Raw genomic sequence first — 25172 nt, forward strand, 5'->3', positions numbered from 1 at the left:
GTGGGGAATCAGAGTTGGGGAATCAGAGGCGGGGACTTAGATATGAGGAAACAGAGGTGGGGAATCAGAGTTGGGGAATCAGAGGCGGGGACTTAGATATGAGGAAACAGAGGCGGGGAATCAGAGGCGGGGAAACAGAGGCAGGGAATCAGATATGGGGAATCAGAGGTGGGGAATCAGAGGCAGGGAATCAGATGTGCGGAATCAGAGATGGGGAATCAGAGGCAGGGAATCAGAATCAGAAGCAGGGAATAAGACGCGGGGAATCAGAGGCGGGGAATCAGAGCTGGGGAAGCAGAGGCAGTGAATCAGAGGCGGGGAATCAGAGGCAGGGAATCGGATGTGCGGAATCAGAGATGGGGAATCAGAGGTGGGGAATCAGAGGCGGTGAATCAGACATGGGTAATCAGAGGCGGGGAATCAGAGGCAGGAAATCAGACACGGGGAATCAGAGGCGGGGAATCAGAGCTGGGAAATTAGAGGCAGGGAATCAGAGTTGGGGATTCAGAGGCGGGGAATCAGATATGGGGAAAGAGAGGCGGGGAATCAGAGGCGGGCAAATAGAGGCGGGGAATCAGATATGGGGAAACAGAGGCGGGGAATCAGAGGCGGGGAAACAGAGGCGGGGAATCAGATATGGGGAATCAGAGGTGGGGAATCAGAGGTTGGGAATCAGAGGCAGGGAATCAGAGGCTGGGAATCAGATGCAGGGAATCAGATGCGGGGAATCAGAGGCGGGGAATCAGAGCTGGGGTATCAGAGGATGGGAATCAAAGTTGGGGAATCAGAGGCGGGGACTTAGATATGGGGAATCAGAGGCGTGGAATCAGATATGGGGAAACAGGGGCGGGGAATCAGAGGCGGGGAAACAGATGCGGGGAATCAGATATGGGCAATCAGAGGTGTGGAATCAGAGGTTGGGAATCAGAGGCAGGGAATCAGAGGCGGGGAAACAGAGGCGGGGAATCAGATATGGGGAATCAGAGGTGGCGAATCAAAGGCGGTGAAACAGAGATGGGGAATCAGGGCAGGGAATCAGAGGCAGGGAATCAAACACGGGGAATCAGAGCTGGGGAATCAGAGGCGGGGAATTAGAGTTGTGGAATCAGAGGAGGGGAATCAGAGGCGGGGAAACAGAGGTGGGGAATCAGATATGGGGAATCAGAGGTGGGGAATCAGAGGTTGGGAATCAGAGGCATGGAATCAGATGCGGGGCATCAGACGCGGGGAATCAGAGGCAGGGAATCAGATGTGCGGAATCGGAGATGGGGAATCAGAGGCAGGGAATCAGAGGCTGGGAATCAGAGGTGGGGAATCAGAGGCCGGGAATCAGATATGGGGAAACAGAGGTGGGGAATCAGAGGCGGGGAAACAGAGGCGGGGAATCAGATATGGGGAATCAGAGGTGGGGAATCAGAGGTTGGGAATCAGAGGAAGGGAATCAGAGGCTTGGAATCAGATGCAGGGAATCAGATGCGGGGAATCAGAGGCGGGGAATCAGAGCTGGGGAATCAGAGGTGGGGAATCAGAGTTGGGGAATCAGAGGCGGGGACTTAGATATGGGGAAACAGAGGCGGGGAATCAGAGGCGGGGAAACAGAGGCGGGGATTCAGATATGGGGAATCAGAGGTGGGGAATCAGAAGCAGGGAATCAGAGGCCGGGAATCAGAGGCCGGAATCAGATGCCGGGAATAAGAGGCTGGGAATCAGAGGTGGGGAATCAGAGTCCGGGAATCAGAGATGGGGATTCAGAGGCGGGGAATGAGATATGGGGAATCAGAGGCGGGGAATCAGAGGCGGGGAAACAGATGTGGGGAATCAGATATGGGGAATCAGAGGTGGCGAATCAAAGGCGGTGAATCAGAGATGGGGAATCAGAGGCCGGGAATCAGAGGCAGGGAATCAAACACGTGGAATCAGAGGCGGGGAATCAGAGGTGGGGAATCAGAGGTTGGGAATCAGAGGAAGGGAATCAGAGGCGAGGAATCAGAGCTGGGGAATCAGAGGCGGGGAATCAGAATTGGGGAATCAGAGATGGGGAATCAGAGATGGGGAATCAGAGGCGGGGAATCAGATGCGGGGAATCAGAGGTGGTGAATCAGAGTTGGGGAATCAGAGGCGGGGAATCAGATATGGGGAATCAGAGGCGGGGAGTCAGAGGCGGGGAAACAGAGGCGAGAAATCAGATATGGGGAATCAGAGGTGGGGAATCAGGGGCGGAGTATCAGTGGCAGGGAATCAGAGGCGGGAAATCAGAGGCCGGGAATCAGAGGCGGTGAATCAGAGGCGGGGAATCAGAGGCAGGGAATCGGATGTGCGGAATCAGAGATGGGGAATCAGAGGTGGGGAATCAGGGGCGGTGAATCAGACATGGGTAATCAGAGGCGGGGAATCAGAGGCAGGAAATCAGACACGGGGAATCAGAGGCGGGGAATCAGAGCTGGGGAATTAGATGCAGGGAATTAGAGGCGGGGAAACAGAGGCGGGGAATCAGATATGGGTAATTGGATGCGGGGAATCAGAGGCGGGGAATCAGAGCTGGGGAATCAGAGCCGGGGAATCAGAGTTGGTGCATCAGAGGTGGGGAATTAGATATGGGGAAACAGAGGCGGGGAATCAGAGGCGGGGAAACAGAGGCGGGGAATCAGATATGGGGAATCAGAGGTGGGGAATCAGAGGCAGGGAATTAGATGTGCGGAATCAGAGATGGGGAATCAGAGGCAGGGCATCAGAATCAGAAGCGGGGAATCAGAGGCCGGGAATCAGAGGCCTGGAATCAGATGCTGGGAATAAGAGGCCTGGAATCAGAGGTGGGGAATCAGAGTCCGGGAATCAGAGATGGGGATTCAGAGGCGGGGAATGAGATATGGAGAATCAGAGGCGGGGAATCAGAGGCGGGGAAACAGAGGTGGGGAATCAGATATGGGGAATCAGAGGTGGCGAATCAAAGGCGGTGAATCAGAGATGGGGAATCAGAGGCAGGGAATCAGAGGCAGGGAATCAAACACGGGGAATCAGAGGCGGGGAATCAGAGCTGGGGAATCAGAGGCGGGGAATCAGAGTTGGGGAATCAGAGGCGGGGAATCAGATATGGGGAAACAGGGGCGGGGAATCAGAGGCGGGGAAACAGAGGCGGGGAATCAGATATGGGGAATCAGAGGTGTGGAATCAGAGGTTGGGAATCAGAGGCAGGGAATCAGAGTCGGGGAAACAGAGGCAGGGAATCAGATCTGGGGAATCTGTGGCGGGGAAGTAGAGTTTGGGAAACAGAGGCGGGGAATCAAACACGGGGAATCAGAGGTGGGGAATCAGAGGTTGGGAATCAGAGGCGGGGAATCAGAGGCGGGGAATCAGAGGCAGGGAATCAGATGTGCGGAATCGGAGATGGGGAATCAGAGGCAAGAAATCAGAGGCGGGGAATCAGAGGCGGGGAATCAGAGGCCGGGAATCAGATATGGTGAAACAGAGGCGGGAAATCAGAGGCGGGGAAACAGAGGCGGGTAATCAGATATGGGGAATCAGAGGTGGGGAATCAGAGTTTGGGAATCAGAGGCAGGGAATCAGAGGCTTGGAATCAGATGCAGGGAATCAGATGCGGGGAATCAGAGGCGGGGAATCAGAGCTGGGGAATCAGAGGTGGGGAATCAGAGTTGGGGAATCAGAGGCGGGGACTTAGATATTGGGAAACAGAGGCGGGGAATCAGAGGCGGGGAAACAGAGGCGGGGAATCAGATATGGGGAATCAGAGGTGGGAATCAGAGGCAGGGAATCAGATGTGCGGAATCAGAGATGGGGAATCAGAGGCCGGGAATCAGAGACCGGAATCAGATGCCGGGAATACGAGGCCGGGAATCAGAGGTGGGGAATCAGATTCCGGGAATCAGAGATGGGGATTCAGAGGCGGGGAATGAGATATGGGGAATCAGAGGCGGGGAATCAAAGGCGGGGAAACAGAGGCGGGGAATCAGATATGGGGAATCAGAGGTGGGGAATCAGGGGCGGGGTATCAGTGGCAGGGAATCAGAGGCGGGAAATCAGAGGCCGGGAATCAGAGGCGGTGAATCAGAGGCGGGGAATCAGAGGCAGGGAATCGGATGCGGGGAATCAGAGGCGGGGAATCAGAGGTGGGGAATCAGACTCCGGGAATCAGAGATGGGGATTCAGAGGCGGGGAATGAGATATGGGGAATCAGAGGCGGGGAATCAGAGGCGGGGAAACAGAGGCGGGGAATCAGATATGGGGAATCAGAGGTGGGGAATCAGAGGTGGGGTATCAGTGGCAGGGAATCAGAGGCGGGAAATCAGAGGCCGCGAATCAGAGGCGGTGAATCAGAGGCGGGGAATCAGAGGCAGGGAATCGGATGTGCGGAATCAGAGATGGGGAATCAGAGGTGGGGAATCAGAGGCAGTGAATCAGACATGGGTAATCAGAGGCGGGGAATCAGAGGCAGGAAATCAGACACGGGGAATCAGAGGCGGGGAATCAGAGCTGGGGAATTAGATGCAGGGAATCAGAGTTGGGGATTCAGAGGCGGGGAATCAGATATGGGGAAACAGAGGTGGGGAATCAGAGGTGGGCAAATAGAGGCGGGGAATCAGATATGGGGAAACAGAGGCGGGGAATCAGAGGCGTGGAAACAGAGGCGGGGAATCAGATATGGGGAATCAGAGGTGGGCAATCAGAGGTTGGGAATCAGAGGCAGGGAATCAGAGGCTGGGAATCAGATGCAGGGAATCAGATGCGGGGATCAGAGGCGGGGAATCAGAGCTGGGGAATCAGAGGTGGGGAATCAGAGTTGGGGAATCAGAGGCGGGGCTTAGATATGGGGAAACAGAGGCGGGGAATCAGAGGCGGGGAAACAGATGCGGGGAATCAGATATGGGGAATCAGAGGTGGGGAATCTGAGGCAGGGAATCAGATGTGCGGAATCAGAGATGGGGAATCAGAGGCAGGGAATCAGAATCAGAAGCAGGGAATAAGACGCGGGGAATCAGAGGTGGGGAATCAGAGCTGGGGAAGCAGAGGCAGTGAATCTGAGGCGGGGAATCAGAGGCAGGGAATCGGATGTGCGGAATCAGAGATGGGGAATCAGAGGTGGGGAATCAGAGGCGGTGAATCAGACATGGGTAATCAGAGGCGGGTAATCAGAGGCAGAAATTCAGACACGGGGAATCAGAGGCGGGGAATCAGAGCTGGGAAATTAGAGGCAGGGAATCAGAGTTGGGGATTCAGAGGCGGGGAATCAGATATGGGGAAACAGAGGCGGGGAATCAGAGGCGGGCAAATAGAGGCGGGGAATCAGATATGGGGAAACAGAGGCGGGGAATCAGAGGCGGGGAAACAGAGGCGGGGAATCAGATATGGGGAATCAGAGGTGGGGAATCAGAGGTTGGGAATCAGAGGCAGGGAATCAGAGGCTGGGAATCAGATGCAGGGAATCAGATGCGGGGAATCAGAGCTGGGGAATCAGAGGTGGGGAATCAAAGTTGGGGAATCAGAGGCGGGGACTTAGATATGGGGAATCAGAGGCTGGGAATCAGATATGGGGAAACAGGGGCGGGGAATCAGAGGCGGGGAAACAGAGGCGGGGAATCAGATATGGGGAATCAGAGGTGTGGAATCAGAGGTTGGGAATCAGAGCTGGGGATTCAGAGGCGGGGAATTAGAGTTGGGGAATCAGAGGAGGGGAATCAGAGGCGGGGAAACAGAGGCGGGGAATCAGATATGGGGAATCAGAGGCGGGGAATCAGAGGTTGGGAATCAGAGGCAGGGAATCAGAGGCGGGGAATCAGAGGCGGGGAATTAGAGGCAGGGAATCAGATGTGCGGAATCGGAGATGGGGAATCAGAGGCAGGGAATCAGAGGCGGGGAATCAGAGGTGGGGAATCAGAGGCCGGGAATCAGATATGGGGAAACAGAGGCGGGGAATCAGAGGCGGGGAAACAGAGGCGGGGAATCAGATATGGGGAATCAGAGGTGGGGAATCAGAGTTTGGGAATCAGAGGCAGGGAATCAGAGGCTTGGAATCAGATGCAGGGAATCAGATGCGGGGAATCAGAGGCGGGGAATAAAAGCTAGGGAATCAGAGGTGGGGAATCAGAGTTGGGGAATCAGAGGCGGGGACTTAGATATTGGGAAACAGAGGTGGGGAATCAGAGGCGGGGAAACAGAGGCGGGGAATCAGATATGGGGAATCAGAGGTGGGGAATCAGGAGCGGGGTATCAGTGGCAGGGAATCAGAGGCGGGATATCAGAGGCCGGGAATCAGAGGCGGTGAATCAGAGGCGGGGAATCAGAGGCAGGGAATCGGATGTGCGGAATCAGAGATGGGGAATCAGAGGTGGGGAATCAGAGGCGGTGAATCAGACATGGGTAATCAGAGTCGGGGAATCAGAGGCAGGAAATCAGACACGGGGAATCAGAGGCGGGGAATCAGAGCTGGGGAATTAGATGCAGGGAATCAGAGTTGGGGATTCAGAGGCGGGGAATCAGATATGGGGAAACAGAGGTGGGGAATCAGAGGTGGGCAAATAGAGGCGGGGAATCAGATATGGGGAAACAGAGGCGGGGAATCAGAGGCGTGGAAACAGAGGCGGGGAATCAGATATGGGGAATCAGAGGTGGGGAATCAGTGGTTGGGAATCAGAGGCAGGGAATCAGAGGCTGGGAATCAGATGCAGAGAATCAGATGCGGGGATCAGAGGCGGGGACTCAGAGCTGGGGAATCAGAGTTGGGGAATCAGAGGCGGGTACTTAGATATGGGGAAACAGAGGCGGGGAATCAGAGGCGGGGAAACAGAGGCGGGGAATCAGATATGGGGAATCAGAGGTGGGGAATCAGAGGCAGGGAATCAGATGTGCGGAATCAGAGATGGGCGATCAGAGGCAGGGAATTAGAATCAGAAGCAGGGAATAAGACGCGGGGAATCAGAGGCGTGGAATCAGAGCTGGGGAAGCAGAGGCAGTGAATCTGAGGCGGGGAATCAGAGGCAGGGAATCGGATGTGCGGAATCAGAGATGGGGAATCAGAGGTGGGGAATCAGAGGCGGTGAATCAGACATGGGTAATCAGAGGCGGGGAATCAGAGGCAGGAATTCAGACACGGGGAATCAGAGGTGGGGAATCAGAGCTGGGAAATTAGAGGCGGGGAATCAGAGTTGGGGATTCAGAGGCGGGGAATCAGATATGGGGAAACAGAGGCGGGGAATCAGAGGCGGGCAAATAGAGGCGGGGAATCAGATATGGGGAAACAGAGGCGGGGAATCAGAGGCGGGGAAACAGAGGCGGGGAATCAGATATGGGGAATCAGAGGTGGGGAATCAGAGGTTGGGAATCAGAGGCAGGGAATCAGAGGCTGGGAATCAGATGCAGGGAATCAGATGCGTGGAATCAGAGGCGGGGAATCAGAGCTGGGGAATCAGAGGTGGGGAATCAAAGTTGGGGAATCAGTGGCGGGGAGTTAGATATTGGGAAACACAGGCGGGGAATCAGAGGCGGTGAAGCAGAGGCGGGGAATCAGACATGGGTAATCAGAGGCGGGGAATCAGAGGCAGGAAATCAGACACGGGGAATCAGAGGCGGGGAATCAGAGCTGGGAAATTAGAGGCAGGGAATCAGAGTTGGGGATTCAGAGGCGGGGAATCAGATATGGGGAAACAGAGGCGGGGAATCAGAGGCGGGCAAATAGAGGCGGGGAATCAGATATGGGGAAACAGAGGCGTGGAATCAGAGGCGGGGAAACAGAGGCGGGGAATCAGATATGGGGAATCAGAGGTGGGGTATCAGAGGTTGGGAATCAGAGGCAGGGAATCAGAGGCTGGGAATCAGATGCAGGGAATCCGATGCGGGGAATCAGAGGCGGGGAATCAGAGCTGGGGAATCAGAGGTGGGGAATCAAAGTTGGGGAATCAGAGGCGGGGACTTAGATATGGGGAAACAGAGGTGGGGAATCAGAGGCGGGGAAACAGAGGCGGGGAATCAGATATGGGGAATCAGAGGTGGGGACTTAGATATGGGGAAACAGAGGTGGGGAATCAGAGGCGGGGAAACAGAGGCGGGGAATCAGATATGGGGAATCAGAGGTGGGGAATCAGAGGCAGGGAATTAGATGTGCGGAATCAGAAATGGGGAATCAGAGGCAGGGAATCAGAATCAGAAGCAGGGAATCAGAGGCCGGGAATCAGAGGCCGGAATCAGATGCCGGGAATAAGAGGCCGGGAATCAGAGTCCGGGAATCAGAGTCCGGGAATCAGAGATGGGGAATCAGAGGCGGGGAGTGAGATATGGGGAATCAGAGGCGGGGAATCACAGGCGGGGAAACAGAGGCGAGGAATCAGATATGGGGAATCAGAGGTGGCGAATCAAAGGCGGTGAATCAGAGATGGGGAATCAGAGGCGGGGAATGAGAGGCAGGGAATCAAACACGGGGAATCAGAGGTGGGGAATCAGAGCTGGGTTATCAGAGGCGGGGAATCAGAGTTGGGGAATCAGAGGCGGGGAATCAGAGCTGGGGAATCAGAGGTGGGGAATCAGAGTCGGGGAATCAGAGGCAGGGAATCGGATGTGCGGAATCGGAGATGGGGAATCAGAGGTGGGGAATCAGAGGCGGTGAATCTGAGATGGGGAATCAGAGGCGGGGAATCAGAGGCAGGATATCAGACACGGGGATTCAGAGGCTGGGAATCAGACGGGGGGAATCAAAGGCGGGGAATCAGAGCTGGGGAATCAGAGGCAGGGAATCAGAGTTGGGGATTCAGAGGCGGGGAATCAGATATGGGGAAACAGAGGCGGGGAATCAGAGGCGGGCAAACAGAGGCGGGGAATTAGATATGGGGAATCAGAGGTTGGGAATCAGAGGTGGTGAATCAGAGATGGGGAATCACAGGCGGGGAATCAGAGGCAGGGAATAGAACGCGGGGAATCAGAGGCAGGGAATCAGAGCTGGGGTATCAGAGGCGGGGAATCATAGTTGGGAATCAGAGGCGGGGAATCAGAGTCCGGGAATCAGAGATTGGGATTAAAAGGCGGGGAATGAGGTATGGAGAATCAGAGGCGGGGAATCAGAGGCGGGGAAACAGAGGTGGGGTATCAGAGTTGGTGCATCAGAGGTGGGGAATTAGATATGGGGAAACAGAGGCGGGGAATCAGAGGCGGGGAAACAGAGGCGGGGAATCAGATATGGGGAATCAGAGGTGGGGAATCAGAGGCAGGGAATCAGATGTGCGGAATCAGAGATGGGGAATCAGAGGCAGGGAATCAGAATCAGAAGCGGGGAATCAGAGGCCTGGAATCAGATGCTGGGAATAAGAGGCCGGGAATCAGAGGTGGGGAATCAGAGTCCGGGAATCAGAGATTGGGATTAAAAGGCGGGGAATGAGGTATGGAGAATCAGAGGCGGGGAATCAGAGGCGGGGAAACAGAGGTGGGGTATCAGATATGGGGAATCAGAGGTGGCGAATCAAAGGCGGTGAATCAGAGATGGGGAATCAGAGGCAGGGAATCAGAGGCAGGGAATCAAACACGGGGAATCAGAGGCGGGGAATCAGAGCTGGGGAATCAGAGGCGGGGAATCAGAGTTGGGGAATCAAAGGCGGGGAATCAGATATGGGGAAACAGGGGCGGGGAATCAGAGGCGGGGAAACAGAGGCGGGGAATCAGATATGGGGAATCAGAGGTGTGGAATCAGAGGTTGGGAATCAGAGGCAGGGAATCAGAGGCGGGGAAACAGAGGCAGGGAATCAGATCTGGGGAATCAGTGGCGGGGAAGTAGAGTTGGGGAATCAGAGGCGGGGAATCAGAGGCGGGGAAACAGAGGCGGGGAATCAAACACGGGGAATCAGAGGTGGGGAATCAGAGGTTGGGAATCAGAGGCAGGGAATCAGAGGCGGGGAATCAGAGGCGGGGAATCAGAGGCAGGGAATCAGATGTGCGGAATCGGAGATGGGGAATCAGATGCAAGAAATCAGAGGCGGGGAATCAGAGGCGGGGAATCAGAGGCCGGGAATTAGATATGGTGAAACAGAGGCGGGGAATCAGAGGCGGGGAAACAGAGGCGGGGAATCAGATATGGGGAATCAGAGGTGGGGAATCAGAGTTTGGGAATCAGAGGCAGGGAATCAGAGGCTTGGAATCAGATGCAGGGAATCAGATGCGGGGAATCAGAGGCGGGGAATCAGAGCTGTGGAATCAGAGGTGGGGAATCAGAGTTGGGGAATCAGAGGCGGGGACTTAGATATTGGGAAACAGAGGCGGGGAATCAGAGGCGGGGAAACAGAGGCGGGGAATCAGAAATGGGGAATCAGAGGTTGGGAATCAGAGGCAGGGGATCAGATGTGCGGAATCAGAGATGGGGAATCAAAGGCAGGGAATCAGAATCAGAAGCAGGGAATCAGAGGCCGGGAATCAGAGGCAGGGAATCAGAGTTGGGGATTCAGAGGCGGGGAATCAGATATGGGGAAACAGAGGCGGGGAATCAGAGGCGGGCAAACAGAGGCGGGTAATTAGATATGGGGAATCAGAGCTGGGGAATCAGAGGCAGGGAATAGAACGCGGGGAATCAGAGGCAAGGAATCAGAGCTGGGGAATCAGAGGCGGGGAAACAGAGGCGGGGAAACAGAGGCGGGGAATCAGAAATGGGGAATCAGAGGTTGGGAATCAGAGGCGGGGAAACAGAGGCGGGGAATCAGATATGGGGAATCAGAGGTTGGGAATCAGAGGCAGGGGATCAGATGTGCGGAATCAGAGATGGGGAATCAAAGGCAGGGAATCAGAATCAGAAGCAGGGAATCAGAGCTGGGGAATCAGAGGCAGGGAATCAGAGTTGGGGATTCAGAGGCGGGGAATCAGATATGGGGAAACAGAGGCGGGGAGTCAGAGGCGGGCAAACAGAGGCGGGGAATGAGATATGGGGAATCAGAGGTGGGGAATCAGAGGCAGGGAATAGAACGCGGGGAATCAGAGGCAAGGAATCAGAGCTGGGGAATCAGAGGCGGGGAATCATAGTGGGAATCAGAGGCGGGGAATCAGATATGGGGAAACAGAGGCGGGGAATCAGAGGCGGGGAAACAGAGGCGGGGATTCAGATATGGGGAATCGGATGCGGGGAATCAGATGCGGGGAATCAGAGCTGGGGAATCAGAGGCGGGGAATCAGAGTTGGTGCATCAGAGGTGGGGAATTAGATATGGGGAAACAGAGGCGGGGAATCAAAGGCGGGGAAACAGAGGCGGGGAATCAGATATGGGGAATCAGAGGTGGGGAATCAGAGGCAGGGAATCAGATGTGCGGAATCAGAGATGGGGAATCAGAGGCAGGGAATCAGAATCAGAAGCGGGGAATCAGAGGCCTGGAATCAGATGCTGGGAATAAGAGGCCGGGAATCAGAGGTGGGGAATCAGAGTCCGGGAATCAGAGATTGGGATTAAAAGGCGGGGAATGAGATATGGAGAATCAGAGGCGGGGAATCAGAGGCGGGGAAAGAGAGGTGGGGAATCAGATATGGGGAATCAGTGGTGGCGAATCAAAGGCGGTGAATCAGAGATGGGGAATCAGAGGCGGGGAATCAGAGGCAGGGAATCAAACACGGGGAATCAGAGGCGGGGAATCAAAGCTGGGGAATCAGAGGCGGGGAATCAGAGTTGGGGAATCAGAGGCGGGGAATCAGATATGGGGAAACAGGGGCGGGGAATCAGAGGCGGGGAAACAGAGGTGGGGAATCAGATATGGGGAATCAGAGGTGTGGAATCAGAGGTTGGGAATCAGAGGCAGGGAATCAGAGGCGGGGAAACAGAGGCAGGGAATCAGATCTGGGGAATCAGTGGCGGGGAAGTAGAGTTGGGGAATCAGAGGCGGGGAATCAGAGGCGGGGAAACAGAGGCGGGGAATCAAACACGGGGAATCAGAGGTGGGGAATCAGAGGTTGGGAATCAGAGGCAGGGAATCAGAGGCGGGGAATCAGAGGCGGGGAATCAGAGGCAGGGAATCAGATGTGCGGAATCGGAGATGGGGAATCAGATGCAAGAAATCAGAGGCGGGGAATCAGAGGCGGGGAATCAGAGGCCGGGAATCAGATATGGTGAAACAGAGGCGGGGAATCAGAGGCGGGGAAACAGAGGCGGGGAATCAGATATGGGGAATCAGAGGTGGGGAATCAGAGTTTGGGAATCAGAGGCATGGAATCAGAGGCTTGGAATCAGATGCAGGGAATCAGATGCGGGGAATCAGAGGCGGGGAATCAGAGCTGTGGAATCAGAGGTGGTGAATCAGAGTTGGGGAATCAGAGGCGGGGACTTAAATATTGGGAAACAGAGGCGGGGAATCAGAGGCGAGGAAACAGAGGCGGGGAATCAGAAATGGGGAATCAGAGGTTGGGAATCAGAGGCAGGGGATCAGATGTGCGGAATCAGAGATGTGGAATCAAAGGCAGGGAATCAGAATCAGAAGCAGGGAATCAGAGGCCGGGAATCAGAGGCCGGAATCAGATGCCGGGAATAAGAGGCCGGGAATCAGAGGTGGGGAATCAGAGTCCGGGAATCAGAGATGGGGATTCAGAGGCGGGGAATGAGATATGGGGAATCAGAGGCGGGGAATCAGAGGCGGGGAAACAGAGGCGGGGAATCAGATATGGGGAATCAAAGGTAGGGAATCAGGGGCGGGGTATCAGTGGCAGGGAATCAAAGGCGGGAAATCAGAGGCCGGGAATCAGAGGCGGTGAATCAGAGGCGGTGAATCAGAGGCAGGGAATCGGATGTGCGGAATCAGAGATGGGGAATCAGAGGTGGGGAATCAGAGGCGGTGAATCAGACATGGGTAATCAGAGGCGGGGAATCAGAGGCAGGAAATCAGACATGGGGAATCAGAGGCGGGGAATTAGAGCTGGGGAATTAGATGCAGGGAATCAGAGTTGGGGATTCAGAGGCGGGGAATCAGATATGGGGAAATAGAGGTGGGGAACCAGAGTTGGGCAAATAGAGGCGGGGAATCCGATATGGGGAAACAGAGGCGGGGATTCAGAGGCGTGGAAACAGAGGCGGGGAATCAGATATGGGGAATCAGAGGTGGGGAATCAGAGGTTGGGAATCAGAGGCAGGGAATCAGAGGCTGGGAATCAGATGCAGGGAATCAGATGCGGGGATCAGAGGCGGGGAATCAGAGCTGGGGAATCAGAGGTGGCGAATCAGAGTTGGGGAATCAGAGGCGGGGACTTGGATATGGGGAAACAGAGGCGGGGAATCAGAGGCGGGAAACAGAGGCGGGGAATCAGATATTGTGAATCAGAGATGGGGAATCAGAGGCAGGGAATCAGAATCAGAAGCGGGGAATCAGAGGCCTGGAATCTGATGCTGGGAATAAGAGGCCGGGAATCAGAGGTGGGGAATCAGAGTCCGGGAATCAGAGATTGGGATTAAAAGGCGGGGAATGAGATATGGAGAATCAGAGGCGGGGAATCAGAGGCGTGGAAACAGAGGTGGGGAATCAGATATGGGGAATCAGAGGTGGCGAATCAAAGGCGGTGAATCAGAGATGGGGAATCAGAGGCAGGGAATCAGAGGCAGGGAATCAAACACGGGGAATCAGAGGCGGGGAATCAGAGCTGGGGAATCAGAGGCGGGGAATCAGAGTTGGGGAATCAAAGGCGGGGAATCAGATATGGGGAAACAGGGGCGGGGAATCAGAGGCGGGGAAACAGAGGCGGGGAATCAGATATGGGGAATCAGAGGTGTGGAATCAGAGGTTGGGAATCAGAGGCAGGGAATCAGAGGCGGGAAAACAGAGGCAGGGAATCAGATCTGGGGAATCAGTGGCGGGGAAGTAGAGTTGGGGAATCAGAGGCGGGGAATCAGAGGCGGGGAAACAGAGGCGGGGAATCAAACACGGGGAATCAGAGGTGGGGAATCAGAGGTTGGGAATCAGAGGCAGGGAATCAGAGGCGGGGAATCAGAGGCGGGGAATCAGAGGCAGGGAATCAGATGTGCGGAATCGGAGATGGGGAATCAGATGCAAGAAATCAGAGGCGGGGAATCAGAGGCGGGGAATCAGAGGCCGGGAATCAGATATGGTGAAACAGAGGCGGGGAATCAGAGGCGGGGAAACAGAGGCGGGGAATCAGATATGGGGAATCAGAGGTGGGGAATCAGAGTTTGGGAATCAGAGGCAGGGAATCAGAGGCTTGGAATCAGATGCAGGGAATCAGATGCGGGGAATCAGAGGCGGGGAATCAGAGCTGTGGAATCAGAGGTGGGGAATCAGAGTTTGGGAATCAGAGGCGGGGACTTAGATATTGGGAAACAGAGGCGGGGAATCACAGGCGGGGAAACAGAGGCGGGGAATCAGAAATGGGGAATCAGAGGTTGGGAATCAGAGGCAGGGGATCAGATGTGCGGAATCAGAGATGGGGAATCAAAGGCAGGGAATCAGAATCAGAAGCAGGGAATCAGAGGCCGGGAATCAGAGGCCGGAATCAGATGCCGGGAATAAGAGGCCGGGAATCAGAGGTGGGGAATCAGAGTCCGGGAATCAGAGATGGGGATTCAGAGGCGGGGAATGAGATATGGGGAATCAGAGGCTGGGAATCAGACGGGGGGAATCAAAGGCGGGGAATCAGAGCTGGGGAATCAGAGGCAGGGAATCAGAGTTGGGGATTCAGAGGCGGGGAATCAGATATGGGGAAACAGAGGCGGGGAATCAGAGGCGGGCAAACAGAGGCGTGGAATTAGATATGGGGAATCAGAGGTGGGGAATCAGAGGTGGTGAATCAGAGATGGGGAATCACAGGCGGGGAATCAGGCAGGGAATAGAACGCGGGGAATCAGAGGCAGGGAATCAGAGCTGGGGAATCAGAGGCGGGGAATCATAGTGGGAATCAGAGGCGGGGAATCAGATATGGGGAAACAGAGGCGGGGAATCAGAGGCGGGGAAACAGAGGCGGGGAATCAGATATGGGGAATCGGATGCGGTGAATCAGAGGCGGGGAATCAGAGCTGGGGAATCAGAGGCGGGGAATCAGAGTTGGTGCATCAGAGGTGGGGAATTAGATATGGGGAAACAGAGGCGGGGAATCAGAGGCGGGGAAACAGAGGCGGGGAATCAGATATGGGGAATCAGAGGTGGGGAATCAGAGGCGTGGAAACAGAGGCGGGGAATCAGATATGGGGAATCAGAGGTGGGGAATCAGTGGTTGGGAATCAGAGGCAGGGAATCAGAGGCTGGGAATCAGATGCAGAGAATCAGATGCGGGGATCAGAGGCGGGGACTCAGAGCTGGGGAATCAGAGTTGGGGAATCAGAGGCGGGTACTTAGATATGGGGAAACAGAGGCGGGGAATCAGAGGCGGGGAAACAGAGGCGGGGAATCAGATATGGGGAATCAGAGGTGGGGAATCAGAGGCAGGGAATCAGATGTGCGGAATCAGAGATGGGCGATCAGAGGCAGGGAATTAGAATCAGAAGCAGGGAATAAGATGCGGGGAATCAGAGGCGGGGAATCAGAGCTGGGGAAGCAGAGGCAGTGAATCTGAGGCGGGGAATCAGAGGCAGGGAATCGGATGTGCGGAATCAGAGATGGGGAATCAGAGGTGGGGAATCAGAGGCGGTGAATCAGACATGGGTAATCAGAGGCGGGGAATCAGAGGCAGGAATTCAGACACGGGGAATCAGAGGTGGGGAATCAGAGCTGGGAAATTAGAGGCGGGGAATCAGAGTTGGGGATTCAGAGGCGGGGAATCAGATATGGGGAAACAGAGGCGGGGAATCAGAGGCGGGCAAATAGAGGCGGGGAATCAGATATGGGGAAACAGAGGCGGGGAATCAGAGGCGGGGAAACAGAGGCGGGGAATCAGATATGGGGAATCAGAGGTGGGGAATCAGAGGTTGGGAATCAGAGGCAGGGAATCAGAGGCTGGGAATCAGATGCAGGGAATCAGATGCGTGGAATCAGAGGCGGGGAATCAGAGCTGGGGAATCAGAGGTGGGGAATCAAAGTTGGGGTATCAGTGGCGGGGACTTAGATATTGGGAAACACAGGCGGGGAATCAGAGGCGGTGAAGCAGAGGCGGGGAATCAGATATGGGGAATCAGAGGTGGGGAATCAGAGGTTGGGAATCAGACACGGGGAATCAGAGGCGGGGAATCAGAGCTGGGAAATTAGAGGCAGGGAATCAGAGTTGGGGATTCATAGGCGGGGAATCAGATATGGGGAAACAGAGGCGGGGAATCAGAGGCAGGCAAATAGAGGCGGGGAATCAGATATGGGGAAACAGAGGCGTGGAATCAGAGGCGGGGAAACAGAGGCGGGGAATCAGATATGGGGAATCAGAGGTGGGGAATCAGAGGTTGGGAATCAGAGGCAGGGAATCAGAGGCTGGGAATCAGATGCAGGGAATCAGATGCGGGGAATCAGAGGCGGGGAATCAGAGCTGGGGAATCAGAGGTGGGGAATCAAAGTTGGGGAATCAGAGGCGGGGACTTAGATATGGGGAAACAGAGGTGGGGAATCAGAGGCGGGGAAACAGAGGCGGGGAATCAGATATGGGGAATCAGAGGTGGGGAATCAGAGGCAGGGAATTAGATGTGCGGAATCAGAAATGGGGAATCAGAGGCAGGGAATCAGAATCAGAAGCAGGGAATCAGAGGCCGGGAATCAGAGGCCGGAATCAGATGCCGGGAATAAGAGGCCGGGAATCAGAGTCCGGGAATCAGAGTCCGGGAATCAGAGATGGGGAATCAGAGGCGGGGAGTGAGATATGGGGAATCAGAGGCGGGGAATCACAGGCGGGGAAACAGAGGCGAGGAATCAGATATGGGGAATCAGAGGTGGCGAATCAAAGGCGGTGAATCAGAGATGGGGAATCAGAGGCGGGGAATGAGAGGCAGGGAATCAAACACGGGGAATCAGAGGTGGGGAATCAGAGCTGGGTTATCAGAGGCGGGGAATCAGAGTTGGGGAATCAGAGGCGGGGAATCAGAGCTGGGGAATCAGAGGTGGGGAATCAGAGTCGGGGAATCAGAGGCAGGGAATCGGATGTGCGGAATCGGAGATGGGGAATCAGAGGTGGGGAATCAGAGGCGGTGAATCTGAGATGGGGAATCAGAGGCGGGGAATCAGAGGCAGGATATCAGACACGGGGATTCAGAGGCTGGGAATCAGACGGGGGGAATCAAAGGCGGGGAATCAGAGCTGGGGAATCAGAGGCAGGGAATCAGAGTTGGGGATTCAGAGGCGGGGAATCAGATATGGGGAAACAGAGGCGGGGAATCAGAGGCGGGCAAACAGAGGCGGGGAATTAGATATGGGGAATCAGAGGTTGGGAATCAGAGGTGGTGAATCAGAGATGGGGAATCACAGGCGGGGAATCAGAGGCAGGGAATAGAACGCGGGGAATCAGAGGCAGGGAATCAGAGCTGGGGTATCAGAGGCGGGGAATCATAGTTGGGAATCAGAGGCGGGGAATCAGATATGGGGAAACAGAGGCGGGGAATCAGAGGCGGGGAAACAGAGGCGGGGAATCAGATATGGGGAATCGGATGCGGGGAATCAGAGGCGGGGAATCAGAGCTGGGGAATCAGAGGCGGGGAATCAGAGTTGGTGCATCAGAGGTGGGGAATTAGATATGGGGAAACAGAGGCGGGGAATCAGAGGCGGGGAAACAGAGGCGGGGAATCAGATATGGGGAATCAGAGGTGGGGAATCAGAGGCAGGGAATCAGATGTGCGGAATCAGAGATGGGGAATCAGAGGCAGGGAATCAGAATCAGAAGCGGGGAATCAGAGGCCTGGAATCAGATGCTGGGAATAAGAGGCCGGGAATCAGAGGTGGGGAATCAGAGTCCGGGAATCAGAGATTGGGATTAAAAGGCGGGGAATGAGGTATGGAGAATCAGAGGCGGGGAATCAGAGGCGGGGAAACAGAGGTGGGGTATCAGATATGGGGAATCAGAGGTGGCGAATCAAAGGCGGTGAATCAGAGATGGGGAATCAGAGGCAGGGAATCAGAGGCAGGGAATCAAACACGGGGAATCAGAGGCGGGGAATCAGAGCTGGGGAATCAGAGGCGGGGAATCAGAGTTGGGGAATCAAAGGCGGGGAATCAGATATGGGGAAACAGGGGCGGGGAATCAGAGGCGGGGAAACAGAGGCGGGGAATCAGATATGGGGAATCAGAGGTGTGGAATCAGAGGTTGGGAATCAGAGGCAGGGAATCAGAGGCGGGGAAACAGAGGCAGGGAATCAGATCTGGGGAATCAGTGGCGGGGAAGTAGAGTTGGGGAATCAGAGGCGGGGAATCAGAGGCGGGGAAACAGAGGCGGGGAATCAAACACGGGGAATCAGAGGTGGGGAATCAGAGGTTGGGAATCAGAGGCAGGGAATCAGAGGCGGGGAATCAGAGGCGGGGAATCAGAGGCAGGGAATCAGATGTGCGGAATCGGAGATGGGGAATCAGATGCAAGAAATCAGAGGCGGGGAATCAGAGGCGGGGAATCAGAGGCCGGGAATTAGATATGGTGAAACAGAGGCGGGGAATCAGAGGCGGGGAAACAGAGGCGGGGAATCAGATATGGGGAATCAGAGGTGGGGAATCAGAGTTTGGGAATCAGAGGCAGGGAATCAGAGGCTTGGAATCAGATGCAGGGAATCAGATGCGGGGAATCAGAGGCGGGGAATCAGAGCTGTGGAATCAGAGGTGGGGAATCAGAGTTGGGGAATCAGAGGCGGGGACTTAGATATTGGGAAACAGAGGCGGGGAATCAGAGGCGGGGAAACAGAGGCGGGGAATCAGAAATGGGGAATCAGAGGTTGGGAATCAGAGGCAGGGGATCAGATGTGCGGAATCAGAGATGGGGAATCAAAGGCAGGGAATCAGAATCAGAAGCAGGGAATCAGAGGCCGGGAATCAGAGGCAGGGAATCAGAGTTGGGGATTCAGAGGCGGGGAATCAGATATGGGGAAACAGAGGCGGGGAATCAGAGGCGGGCAAACAGAGGCGGGGAATTAGATATGGGGAATCAGAGCTGGGGAATCAGAGGCAGGGAATAGAACGCGGGGAATCAGAGGCAAGGAATCAGAGCTGGGGAATCAGAGGCGGGGAAACAGAGGCGGGGAAACAGAGGCGGGGAATCAGAAATGGGGAATCAGAGGTTGGGAATCAGAGGCGGGGAAACAGAGGCGGGGAATCAGATATGGGGAATCAGAGGTTGGGAATCAGAGGCAGGGGATCAGATGTGCGGAATCAGAGATGGGGAATCAAAGGCAGGGAATCAGAATCAGAAGCAGGGAATCAGAGCTGGGGAATCAGAGGCAGGGAATCAGAGTTGGGGATTCAGAGGCGGGGAATCAGATATGGGGAAACAGAGGCGGGGAGTCAGAGGCGGGCAAACAGAGGCGGGGAATTAGATATGGGGAATCAGAGGTGGGGAATCAGAGGCAGGGAATAGAACGCGGGGAATCAGAGGCAAGGAATCAGAGCTGGGGAATCAGAGGCGGGGAATCATAGTGGGAATCAGAGGCGGGGAATCAGATATGGGGAAACAGAGGCGGGGAATCAGAGGCGGGGAAACAGAGGCGGGGATTCAGATATGGGGAATCGGATGCGGGGAATCAGATGCGGGGAATCAGAGCTGGGGAATCAGAGGCGGGGAATCAGAGTTGGTGCATCAGAGGTGGGGAATTAGATATGGGGAAACAGAGGCGGGGAATCAAAGGCGGGGAAACAGAGGCGGGGAATCAGATATGGGGAATCAGAGGTGGGGAATCAGAGGCAGGGAATCAGATGTGCGGAATCAGAGATGGGGAATCAGAGGCAGGGAATCAGAATCAGAAGCGGGGAATCAGAGGCCTGGAATCAGATGCTGGGAATAAGAGGCCGGGAATCAGAGGTGGGGAATCAGAGTCCGGGAATCAGAGATTGGGATTAAAAGGCGGGGAATGAGATATGGAGAATCAGAGGCGGGGAATCAGAGGCGGGGAAAGAAAGGTGGGGAATCAGATATGGGGAATCAGTGGTGGCGAATCAAAGGCGGTGAATCAGAGATGGGGAATCAGAGGCGGGGAATCAGAGGCAGGGAATCAAACACGGGGAATCAGAGGCGGGGAATCAGAGCTGGGGAATCAGAGGCGGGGAATCAGAGTTGGGGAATCAGAGGCGGGGAATCAGATATGGGGAAACAGGGGCGGGGAATCAGAGGCGGGGAAACAGAGGTGGGGAATCAGATATGGGGAATCAGAGGTGTGGAATCAGAGGTTGGGAATCAGAGGCAGGGAATCAGAGGCGGGGAAACAGAGGCAGGGAATCAGATCTGGGGAATCAGTGGCGGGGAAGTAGAGTTGGGGAATCAGAGGCGGGGAATCAGAGGCGGGGAAACAGAGGCGGGGAATCAAACACGGGGAATCAGAGGTGGGGAATCAGAGGTTGGGAATCAGAGGCAGGGAATCAGAGGCGGGGAATCAGAGGCGGGGAATCAGAGGCAGGGAATCAGATGTGCGGAATCGGAGATGGGGAATCAGATGCAAGAAATCAGAGGCGGGGAATCAGAGGCGGGGAATCAGAGGCCGGGAATCAGATATGGTGAAACAGAGGCGGGGAATCAGAGGCGGGGAAACAGAGGCGGGGAATCAGATATGGGGAATCAGAGGTGGGGAATCAGAGTTTGGGAATCAGAGGCATGGAATCAGAGGCTTGGAATCAGATGCAGGGAATCAGATGCGGGGAATCAGAGGCGGGGAATCAGAGCTGTGGAATCAGAGGTGGTGAATCAGAGTTGGGGAATCAGAGGCGGGGACTTAAATATTGGGAAACAGAGGCGGGGAATCAGAGGCGAGGAAACAGAGGCGGGGAATCAGAAATGGGGAATCAGAGGTTGGGAATCAGAGGCAGGGGATCAGATGTGCGGAATCAGAGATGTGGAATCAAAGGCAGGGAATCAGAATCAGAAGCAGGGAATCAGAGGCCGGGAATCAGAGGCCGGAATCAGATGCCGGGAATAAGAGGCCGGGAATCAGAGGTGGGGAATCAGAGTCCGGGAATCAGAGATGGGGATTCAGAGGCGGGGAATGAGATATGGGGAATCAGAGGCGGGGAATCAGAGGCGGGGAAACAGAGGCGGGGAATCAGATATGGGGAATCAAAGGTAGGGAATAAGGGGCGGGGTATCAGTGGCAGGGAATCAGAGGCGGGAAATCAGAGGCCGGGAATCAGAGGCGGTGAATCAGAGGCGGTGAATCAGAGGCAGGGAATCGGATGTGCGGAATCAGAGATGGGGAATCAGAGGTGGGGAATCAGAGGCGGTGAATCAGACATGGGTAATCAGAGGCGGGGAATCAGAGGCAGGAAATCAGACACGGGGAATCAGAGGCGGGGAATTAGAGCTGGGGAATTAGATGCAGGGAATCAGAGTTGGGGATTCAGAGGCGGGGAATCAGATATGGGGAAATAGAGGTGGGGAACCAGAGTTGGGCAAATAGAGGCGGGGAATCCGATATGGGGAAACAGAGGCGGGGATTCAGAGGCGTGGAAACAGAGGCGGGGAATCAGATATGGGGAATCAGAGGTGGGGAATCAGAGGTTGGGAATCAGAGGCAGGGAATCAGAGGCTGTGAATCAGATGCAGGGAATCAGATGCGGGGATCAGAGGCGGGGAATCAGAGCTGGGGAATCAGAGGTGGCGAATCAGAGTTGGGGAATCAGAGGCGGGGACTTGGATATGGGGAAACAGAGGCGGGGAATCAGAGGCGGGAAACAGAGGCGGGGAATCAGATATTGTGAATCAGAGATGGGGAATCAGAGGCAGGGAATCAGAATCAGAAGCGGGGAATCAGAGGCCTGGAATCAGATGCTGGGAATAAGAGGCCGGGAATCAGAGGTGGGGAATCAGAGTCCGGGAATCAGAGATTGGGATTAAAAGGCGGGGAATGAGATATGGAGAATCAGAGGCGGGGAATCAGAGGCGGGGAAACAGAGGTGGGGAATCAGATATGGGGAATCAGAGGTGGCGAATCAAAGGCGGTGAATCAGAGATGGGGAATCAGAGGCAGGGAATCAGAGGCAGGGAATCAAACACGGGGAATCAGAGGCGGGGAATCAGAGCTGGGGAATCAGAGGCGGGGAATCAGAGTTGGGGAATCAAAGGCGGGGAATCAGATATGGGGAAACAGGGGCGGGGAATCAGAGGCGGGGAAACAGAGGCGGGGAATCAGATATGGGGAATCAGAGGTGTGGAATCAGAGGTTGGGAATCAGAGGCAGGGAATCAGAGGCGGGAAAACAGAGGCAGGGAATCAGATCTGGGGAATCAGTGGCGGGGAAGTAGAGTTGGGGAATCAGAGGCGGGGAATCAGAGGCGGGGAAACAGAGGCGGGGAATCAAACACGGGGAATCAGAGGTGGGGAATCAGAGGTTGGGAATCAGAGGCAGGGAATCAGAGGCGGGGAATCAGAGGCGGGGAATCAGAGGCAGGGAATCAGATGTGCGGAATCGGAGATGGGGAATCAGATGCAAGAAATCAGAGGCGGGGAATCAGAGGCGGGGAATCAGAGGCCGGGAATCAGATATGGTGAAACAGAGGCGGGGAATCAGAGGCGGGGAAACAGAGGCGGGGAATCAGATATGGGGAATCAGAGGTGGGGAATCAGAGTTTGGGAATCAGAGGCAGGGAATCAGAGGCTTGGAATCAGATGCAGGGAATCAGATGCGGGGAATCAGAGGCGGGGAATCAGAGCTGTGGAATCAGAGGTGGGGAATCAGAGTTTGGGAATCAGAGGCGGGGACTTAGATATTGGGAAACAGAGGCGGGGAATCACAGGCGGGGAAACAGAGGCGGGGAATCAGAAATGGGGAATCAGAGGTTGGGAATCAGAGGCAGGGGATCAGATGTGCGGAATCAGAGATGGGGAATCAAAGGCAGGGAATCAGAATCAGAAGCAGGGAATCAGAGGCCGGGAATCAGAGGCCGGAATCAGATGCCGGGAATAAGAGGCCGGGAATCAGAGGTGGGGAATCAGAGTCCGGGAATCAGAGATGGGGATTCAGAGGCGGGGAATGAGATATGGGGAATCAGAGGCTGGGAATCAGACGGGGGGAATCAAAGGCGGGGAATCAGAGCTGGGGAATCAGAGGCAGGGAATCAGAGTTGGGGATTCAGAGGCGGGGAATCAGATATGGGGAAACAGAGGCGGGGAATCAGAGGCGGGCAAACAGAGGCGTGGAATTAGATATGGGGAATCAGAGGTGGGGAATCAGAGGTGGTGAATCAGAGATGGGGAATCACAGGCGGGGAATCAGGCAGGGAATAGAACGCGGGGAATCAGAGGCAGGGAATCAGAGCTGGGGAATCAGAGGCGGGGAATCATAGTGGGAATCAGAGGCGGGGAATCAGATATGGGGAAACAGAGGCGGGGAATCAGAGGCGGGGAAACAGAGGCGGGGAATCAGATATGGGGAATCGGATGCGGTGAATCAGAGGCGGGGAATCAGAGCTGGGGAATCAGAGGCGGGGAATCAGAGTTGGTGCATCAGAGGTGGGGAATTAGATATGGGGAAACAGAGGCGGGGAATCAGAGGCGGGGAAACAGAGGCGGGGAATCAGATATGGGGAATCAGAGGTGGGGAATCAGAGGCAGGGAATCAGATGTGCGGAATCAGAGATGGGGAATCAGAGGCAGGGAATCAGAATCAGAAGCAGGGAATCAGAGGCCTGGAATCAGATGCTGGGAATAAGAGGCCGGGAATCAGAGGTGGGGAATCAGAGTCCGGGAATCAGAGATTGGGATTAAAAGGCGGGGAATGATATATGGAGAATCAGAGGCGGGGAAACAGAGGTGGGGAATCAGATATGGGGAATCAGTGGTGGCGAATCAAAGGCGGTGAATCAGAGATGGGGAATCAGAGGCAGGGAATCAGAGGCAGGGAATCAAACACGGGGAATCAGAGGCGGGGAATCAGAGCTGGGGAATCAGAGGCGGGGAATCAGAGTTGGGGAATCAAAGGCGGGGAATCAGATATGGGGAAACAGGGGCGGGGAATCAGAGGCGTGGAAACAGAGGCGGGGTATCAGATATGGGGAATCAGAGGTGTGGAATCAGAGGTTCGGAATCAGAGGCAGGGAATCAGAGGCGGGGAAACAGAGGCAGGGAATCAGATCTGGGGAATCAGTGGCGGGGAAGTAGAGCTGGGGAATCAGAGGCGGGGAATCAGAGGTGGTGAATCAGAGATGGGGAATCACAGGCGGGGAATCAGGCAGGGAATAGAACGCGGGGAATCAGAGGCAGGGAATCAGAGCTGGGGAATCAGAGGCGGGGAATCATAGTGGGAATCAGAGGCGGGGAATCAGATATGGGGAAACAGAGGCGGGGAATCAGAGGCGGGGAAACAGAGGCGGGGAATCAGATATGGGGAATCGGATGCGGTGAATCAGAGGCGGGGAATCAGAGCTGGGGAATCAGAGGCGGGGAATCAGAGTTGGTGCATCAGAGGTGGGGAATTAGATATGCGGAAACAGAGGCGGGGAATCAGAGGCGGGGAAACAGAGGCGGGGAATCAGATATGGGGAATCAGAGGTGGGGAATCAGAGGCAGGGAATCAGATGTGCGGAATCAGAGATGGGGAATCAGAGGCAGGGAATCAGAATCAGAAGCAGGGAATCAGAGGCCTGGAATCAGATGCTGGGAATAAGAGGCCGGGAATCAGAGGTGGGGAATCAGAGTCCGGGAATCAGAGATTGGGATTAAAAGGCGGGGAATGATATATGGAGAATCAGAGGCGGGGTAACAGAGGTGGGGAATCAGATATGGGGAATCAGAGTTGGGGAATCAAAGGCGGGGAATCAGATATGGGGAAACAGGGGCGGGGAATCAGAGGCGTGGAAACAGAGGCGGGGAATCAGATATGGGGAATCAGAGGTGTGGAATCAGAGGTTCGGAATCAGAGGCAGGGAATCAGAGGCGGGGAAACAGAGGCAGGGAATCAGAGGCGGGGAAACAGAGGCGGGGAATCAGATATGGGGAATCAGAGGTGGGGAATCAGAGGCAGGGAATCAGATGTGCGGAATCAGAGATGGGGAATCAGAGGCAGGGAATCAGAGTTGGTGCATCAGAGGTGGGGAATTAGATATGGGGAAACAGAGGCGGGGAATCAGAGGCGGGGAAACAGAGGCGGGGAATCAGATATGGGGAATCAGAGGTGGGGAATC

Source organism: Narcine bancroftii, chromosome 2 (genome assembly GCF_036971445.1).
Source record: "Narcine bancroftii isolate sNarBan1 chromosome 2, sNarBan1.hap1, whole genome shotgun sequence".
In the NCBI taxonomy this organism is placed as follows: domain Eukaryota; kingdom Metazoa; phylum Chordata; class Chondrichthyes; order Torpediniformes; family Narcinidae; genus Narcine; species Narcine bancroftii.